This window comes from Pogona vitticeps, chromosome 4 (assembly GCF_051106095.1).
Source record: "Pogona vitticeps strain Pit_001003342236 chromosome 4, PviZW2.1, whole genome shotgun sequence".
Lineage (NCBI taxonomy): Eukaryota > Metazoa > Chordata > Lepidosauria > Squamata > Agamidae > Pogona > Pogona vitticeps.
Genome location: NC_135786.1, coordinates 14,942,674 through 14,950,243, shown reverse-complemented (window position 1 = coordinate 14,950,243; position 7,570 = coordinate 14,942,674). Strand labels below are relative to the sequence as shown.

Genomic DNA, 7,570 nt, shown 5'->3' with positions numbered 1-7,570 from the left:
GAAAGTAGGAGTGCTTCTTCCTTCTCTTTAGTCAGTTGGAAATTGGCCTGTTTGTTAATCTGCTGTTGATCTGCTCACAACTGTAAGTAATGAACTGTTTTTATTATTTCTCAGAGTGAGTTATTGAGACTTTAAGTGTCAGTTAATAAGGGGTGGACAATGTGGAGAACCTGTAGCTACAGTATTCTCCCCTGTGAGCCTCTGTACTCTGTACAGTGAAAGGAATTTTAACCAGAAATTCAAAATCTTGGAACATATCGAACCTCCTTCTAACAATGGGAAACAATTGCTAGCTGGCTTCCTTAAAGAAGTACAAAAAATTTGGCATAACAAGTTAGTCATGTAGAGCAGACAAGAATGAGAAGATAGCAAAACTGAGACTATCTGTCTGGCTATCCCCAACCCGTTTACTTGTTATATGTTTTGGCAGTATTTGCTTCCAATATGATTCACATTGCCAGATGACAACATTAGAGTTCTCAGGGTGCTGGTTGATATTTTCCCTGCACCCCTGGATAGAGAAACAAATATCAGCTCAAGCAGTGCTGGAGAAGGAGAACATTTTATTTTTATTGTGTAGCATTGCCCTCCTATGCAAACAAGGTAGAGGCAGCAAGGACAAGGCAGAGCCCCTCAAACCCATCATCAGTGAAGAAATTCTGCGGACTGGTGGCTTTCATAGATCCAGGGGAGGGGCAATCCTCAGATGACTGGGTCTCTGTGCCCAATCCAGGGCCCTTGGAAGGCCAGAAGCCTGAAACCCTAGAGGCAGGGGGCTCGAGGACCAAGCCAGAGGAGGCCCAATCTCACACATAAACTTTGAAGCTACCTAATAGAGGTTGCTAGACAAGGTGATTGGCTGCAGGGAGGGACTCCTCAGGAGGAAAGGCCCAGGTATGATATGTCTCCTTGAGAGAATTCCTTTGAGGGAAACCAGCAAAATCTTAGCAATGAGCTCCTCCAGCAGTCCAGCTAAATAAATATAAACCTCCATATTGAAATTTGCTTCTTACTGGTTTCATCGCTTGCCTTATCCTGATTCTTGTTGCTGGATTTTTAGCTTTGTATGACTCTTTGGATTGGACTGAGTATGCAGTTCAGATTCTTTCTGTTTGCAGTGACTGCTGACATGGCATGCCTTTGGACTGTTCCTGAGGAAGGACGGCACCCCATCTGACAAGAAATGTAGGCAAGATTCCACTGTTCAAAAATAAATTAATCATCATGAGCAAGAGTGCCTAAGTCAGAGCTAGACCTTAGCATTTGCCAGTATTAGGATCCCATCAAATCCTCTGAAGCAAAGCACCATTGAAACAGCAGCAGCTCACAAGATCTTGTTGATGGTGTCGTTTCCTCACTAACTCAGGCAGAGCAGCAGTTTGCCGTAGAGAATTAATGCAAATAATGCTCAGAAATCTAGTAGCTTCAGCCCTTCAGCTACATCCTGATTTTTAGCTACTTGTTCTGTGTCCCTAAAAACACCCGTTTTAAATAGTGATACAAAATGGAGTCATATTTAGAAGAGAACAAAACATGATCCTCTTGGAGCACTCCCAGGTTTTAATGGGATCCATGAAGCATAAAATTAGCCCAGCAGCTTTGAAACATTACAAAGTTAATGATTTTATAATAATGACAATCTTAAGTTCTGCATCTGATCGTTCCCATGCAATGCTTTCAATTTGATATGTGAGCTGACATTCATCAGCCTCATTGCATTCACATTTCTTTGGAATGCTTCTGCAGCTACTTCTCCCCTTTCACATTTTTTTATTAATAACCAATGCATTCAATTTAAAAATTGCTTTTCACATAGGGGTGTTTGAAAGATGGTCACAACCACATCCAAGATCATCTCTTTGTACGAAACCTGCCCATGGAGGAATATTTGCACGAGTCCATTTCACCTCATGGATTCTCCCAGAGGACTTGGCAAATGGAACAAAAAACTCCCCACAAATTATAGTGTGTGTGTGTCTGTGTATATACTATACATATTCTCCCAATAGTGATCAGTCCGGCTGGAGAATGGCAGCTGTTTTCACAAGAGCAGGGTGAGAAGAAGACCATGTCCAATTAAAACTGGAGCAAGGATTTAAGTGGGGGGAAATATAGTTTTCCCAAGTTGGACCTCTGCCAGGACCCAAAGCTGTGGGGTCCCTTCCGTGGAGATAGTCACTGGATCTATAATTGCTGTATACTGTGTCTTTTATAAGGCAGCACTGAGAGCTGAACACATGCAAATAATGGAGAAAAGCAGTCTTTCTTATTTGAGAAACCAAATTTAAAGGATACCAACAGACCAAACAAACAAACAAAAAAAAAAAACAACGAGCTAATTTGCAAACTCCAGGAGGTGAGACGAGTTCTTGTGGTGATATTCATACACAATCAGTCATTAAGGATTTCCTGTCCTAATGATGAGCAGTCTATGATTTCTGTTTCTCCTCCTAACAACAGTAGTATAGGAAACTGAGTGCCACCACCTGCACCCCAAGGATTTTGATCCTATCATAGTCACAACGCATGGAGGATTTCAAGTGGTGCCACTTCCACTTTGCTGGTACCCACATGGACCAATGTACACTATGAAATATTTCAAATCTGGCTTCCTATTTTGGGTGATTCCCCTAATTTGGACCCATACTCTGACAGACAAGGATTTTAATACATGTTCTTTTTCCAGTTTGGTCCACAAATTTGTATTGGGGCAAGCTGGAAATTTGCTTTCCATTTCTGCTAGGACAGGAGGGAGCAATGAGCTAATACTGATACCTTCCTGGAGCAAGAACTACAGGAAACCTGGATAACATGTGTACACCTAATATCAAAGGTACATCCCCACACAACTGCAAGAAGTTAGACAGTGAGGTTGAAGCACAGAGATAGCTTACTTGGGGGAAAAACACAATCTCATCTCATTTCTCATAAAAATATCTTGTGTTCACTACACCTTTCCTTCAAGTCTGGTTCATGTCCATTATATTTTTATGACACTACTGGGAGATAGACGAGGCTGAAAGAAGTCCTAGTGACCGGCCGAAGTCAAACCAATTATGCCTTGACTGTGCTCCTCAACAGCTGAATGGGCACAATTACTGGGCCAAATTTCCCCTGCAGAACTTTGTCCACCGTCCTCTTCAGTTCTGCCATAGAGTGCTGAGGACGGCTCTGGAAGAAACTGAAGACCATGTAGAAGTCTGTGGGTAGAAGGAGAAAGGAAAATCCAACTGTAGACACCCATATGCCTACCATCAAATATAGCCTCTATGAAACTTCACAGCTGAGTAAGGATTCAAACTTGTGTCACCCTAGGCCTACTCTAGCACTTGCACAGCACATTTTAGCAGCCCTGTCCAGGCATTAGAAAGCCTGTAGGCTTCTTACATGTATAAAGGAATGCTCTAAAAACTTGTCTTTCATCCCCGTTTCATCATTCTCCTAGACATGGAGGGTGGTAAATCTTTCAAGGTAGAAGTCCACTGTCGGGGGGGGAGGGATTCTCCCTGTGAATCCAGGTCCTGATTCTCCCAGTATCTCAACTCACATAGAGAGTTGCCAAGACAATGGAGGCTGACCCTGTCCTTCCATATGTAGATAAGAAAGGGAAGCCATGATAAAATGGGTGGGGCTGACAACTGAATAGATCAACAGGCTCCTTTGTAGATCCTTTCATGTGACTATTTATTGCTTTGCGCATGGGATGAAGGAACAGCATAAAACACAAAACCCAGTGAAAACTCAATCTCTTGATTTCCTATCCCATAGGTGTAGCCTTCAGGATGTTAGAGTGCCATTCATATAACACCATAGCCAACGGCAATGGGAGATGGCAGATGCAGCCCATCAACATCCAGAGAGCCAAACATTTCCCATCTTGTCCTTGTGGACTCCAAACAGGAAGGGTTCAGGAAGAAGCCACTTGGGGGCTAGGCAAGAACATTTAAACAGAACAAGGACAGGGAAGGATCCTGAGACAGTATTGTCTGTATTTCTTCTGTGAAAGCAGCCACCTATTTTTTTTAAAAGAACAACTCCCCCCAAAATACTTTGTGTTCTGAGCATGCATGCAAGTCCGCTACAGAACAACAGTCCTGAAATGCGCATGGGGCTTTAAGGACACCTGGCTTGTCGGATATGTGTTCATAAGGTTAAAAGGACCCAAAATCTTATTTACCAGCTTAGCTGGAGTGTACCCACCTTAGACAAGTCTGGACGGCTACCTGTTATCCTTGGCTCCTCGTGGTTTCAATAAGAATTTATAGACCTGGAGCCATCTGCAGAATGTCCCAGCTCTTCAAGGCCAATGTAAATGCAATGAGGGGGAACGAAACCACACAAAGGAAAGATTAACAACACTCCTCCCCCTCTCCCCTCATGCTGGCACATTTTATAATTACAAGGAAAAGGCCTCGCACCCAGTGGAGTTCATCACTCATGTGCATCTCCAGGGATAATGGCAAAGCTGACTTAGCACATAAAAAAGAGTGGCTTCCTCCCCACACTTTTCTTAGCATGCTTCTTTTGCTAAAAAAAAAAACTGCTGCACAAGTGGAGCTGCCTGTTTTGTTTGAAATCACAGCTTTCATCTGGAGGGTGCAGAAATTCTAAATATTTTGCTGGGGAAGGAGGGGAATCATGCTTAACAAAAGAACCGTAGCCTTGTACATTTTGTGAAAGGCAAAATGTAAATGCTCATGTTCCTGGTCTGGAACCATCCAGCAGAAATCCTCTCTCTCTCTCTCTCTCTCTCTCTCTCTCTCTCTCTCTCTCTCTCTCTCTCACACACACACACACACACACACACACACACACACACACACACACACAACACAGAGATTGAGAGAGTCCTATGGCAAGCAATGCACAAGGCTTTCTTTTGTTTCCAATCAATATTAAGAAAGCAATTTGAAATTAAAATAGATTTGGTAATCCTAGCCTGGCTTTTCTTCTGAATGACAGATCCTTCCTGCCCTTAGCTCACCACATCTCTCCAAGCCTGAAAACCGAGGCGTCCTTCTTTACAGCTGAGCGTGGAAAAGATATTTGTGGTCTGATGCTAGAGAAGTGGAGGGAACGTCAGTTCAGATGTTGGGCTAAGAGCCATGCTCACACTGGACGAAGTATCCTGCAAGGTGCTCAGGGTTTTTTTAGATACTGCTGTTAATCGTACATTATCAGCAGAATCAGGGCAAGGTAGAAGGGACCTTCCATAAACAATGGGCAGCAGGGCACCCTTATTTCCTTGACAGAAAACAAATATAAATAAACCAAAACACTCCTTTTGCTGAAAATACCTAACAAACTCAAATCATAGGACATTCTAAGTTAGTTTAGTTTCATGCTTTCTTTAGAACTGGAACTGTATCAGAATCCAACTTAATTAACACACTAAGGAAATGAATAACCAATCTTCCTTCAAAGGTTGGGTACTCTTAATTGTGTGCAGGAAGTGGCAGTGGCAAACCAAATAAAAGTACGGTGTGACTTACACACAAGCCTCTTCTTCACCTTCCAGGAGGCATAAAGCTCTTTCTTCTGTATGGTTTTCAAAATATGAAGTAGAACTTTCTAGTCCTTGCCTGGAAGGAAAAAACAGGCAGGGGCCCAGACTTTCTTCCCTGCTCCTAATGACCCAGTGATGTTGCCAATTCAGAATCCTGTGGTAATAATAGAAACCACAACTGGCAGAAAAACCTGTTCTGTACTCTTACTCATAATCTTCATCTGAGAACTTTAGAGCTGGAAGGGATCCTACGGATCATCGAGTCCAGCCTCCATCAGGGAGGAACAGCAGAGAATTGAACTTCCAACTTCTGTCTCAGATCTAAACCACTGAACTATCCAACAGTTTAGTTCTAACAAGGGCAGGCAAATGTAGACCCTTAAGATGTTGATGGACTGTGACTCTCATCAGCCTCAGCCAGTGTAGCCAATGGTGAGGAATGCTGGCAGCTTCAGTTCAACTGTATTTGGGCAGGTTACGTTGTGTGTACACCCAACTTTAAAGCTATCCTGTCAGGTCCTCAGAAGTCAGGAGCCATTTGTTATCGTTTTGGATTCATAGCAGGCCAATGTGTGGGCACTGAGCTTGTTAGCCCTGCCACCAACTAAAAATGAATGGAGATGAATATTCAGGCTCCTAAGCCATCTTACAATGAAACTCAAAACACTTCATCCTTCTTCTGGATGGCTTGTCCATCTCTGTGTTGCAGACTAAGGGCCTTGACTTCTTCTAGTTTCAAATCGGACAGCCCATTGTGACTTTGCCCTCTTGGTTCAGTTTTCAAGACTTGGCTCTCCCTGGCCTTTTGCTTTCATACTTCTTGAATCCCCTCCCTCAGCCTCATCCTGCCCCACAAAAAGTACTCCAGTCCTTAGGGTCCTATTTAAGGTTCAACCTCAGCCCCAGTGTGGCAGAAAGGAAATCCTTAAGTCACAGAACAGAGAGCTGGAATGTTGAACAAAATCAATCAACAAGAGTGCTACATTAAATGTGCTATATTAAAATAGAATGGCCAGAATCCTGTTGATGATTTACATGGGCATAAATTAAATCACATAACTTACCACAGCAAACTGACACTAACATGTTACGTTAGTTAACAGCAATTTACCACAACCGTACCAGATGCACCAGCGTAAACCAAGAAGTAGCTTCCAGCTTCCAAGCTTCTATGCGAATATAGAATCACTACTGAAAGTTATTTAAGTCTGCACGATGGATGCATCCTCTAAAAAATCAAGTTGCAGTAACAGATTTAATACAGTCTCTCTCCCTCCTGTTTCTAATTTCACCCTACAGTGCTGAAGCAGCCATGAGGAAAGTTGCCATCTGGATGGGCCTAAATAGACATGGTGGGAAGACATCTCGTCCCAGTACATTGAGAAACTGCACGGGTTATACAGTCCCCCTGTTTGGTCAATAAAGAAAGAGTGGGTCATGTTTTTGTTGTTGGCTTCTTTGGTTTCCCCTGTTCCCATCCAGTTAGTCAGCTACAGTATGTTCACAAATATTTTTTCAAGAACTACAATTATATATATATATACCCCAGTGCTTGAATGGAAATCAGAAGTACTTTGCTGTGTCTTATAAGAAACTGGGATATATATAAGACACAGCAAAGTAGTTCTGATTTCCATTCAAGCACTGGGCTGGGTTTTTGACATCAACAACAGCTTCATTTGTCTTTGGTTCCAGTCCACTCCCTGTTCTTGGAGAAGAATAACAATTGCCAGTTGGTTTATTTGAGAGGTACACCCAAGACCACCTCTATTTCCCACTAGTGGGAGCAGCAGGAAAAACTAGCTCCAAGTAATACATTTCTCATGAGCTACATTCCCACAGTTTAACAGGGATGTGGCCTTAAGAATTTGTGGAATTGGATTTGGAGGAATTGGCCAGGTCTTTGCTCACACAGCTTGACTGCTGCAAAATTGATTATCCTTGGAGATCACTGTTGGAGGCCACTTTAAGCGCATTAACTGGTTCATTCCAACTCCGCCGTTCTATGATGATGATCTGTTTATGGCCAGGGAAGTAGCCATGTCTCCCAGGGAAGTTTTTCTT

The 7,570-nt window shown here is 42.8% G+C and overlaps 1 long non-coding RNA gene across 1 annotated transcript; it reads left to right on the top strand.

The window, feature by feature from the left end:
• LOC140707059 (uncharacterized) lies at positions 1-6,896 on the top strand. The gene is made up of 3 exons (XR_012087047.2): positions 1-82; positions 1,119-1,185; positions 6,806-6,896. It is a non-coding gene; the product is annotated as an uncharacterized LOC140707059 (long non-coding RNA).
• Positions 6,897-7,570: the final 674 nt, after the last annotated feature.